Consider the following 251-nt stretch of genomic DNA (forward strand, 5'->3'; position numbering starts at 1 on the left):
GAAAGGAGGGTGAGGGAGAGCATTTAAGATGAACGATAGGAGAGGGAAGACCGTCACGAAACCACCTGTGCGGCAGGAAGCCTTACACTCCTGGCTGACCGAAGGGGGGGAAGGGGGTGGTTCTTTGTAGGGGGAGGGGGCGTGTCCTTTTACCTGGCACTTGGCGTCTGCTTTCTTTGTTTGCCTTTAGCAGCAGGAGTATGACTTGGACTTTGTGAAGGAGGCACGCTTGGTTTTGTTTGCCTTCCCTT

The sequence above is a fragment of the Penaeus monodon genome, chromosome 23, assembly GCF_015228065.2.
Source record: "Penaeus monodon isolate SGIC_2016 chromosome 23, NSTDA_Pmon_1, whole genome shotgun sequence".
NCBI lineage: Eukaryota > Metazoa > Arthropoda > Malacostraca > Decapoda > Penaeidae > Penaeus > Penaeus monodon.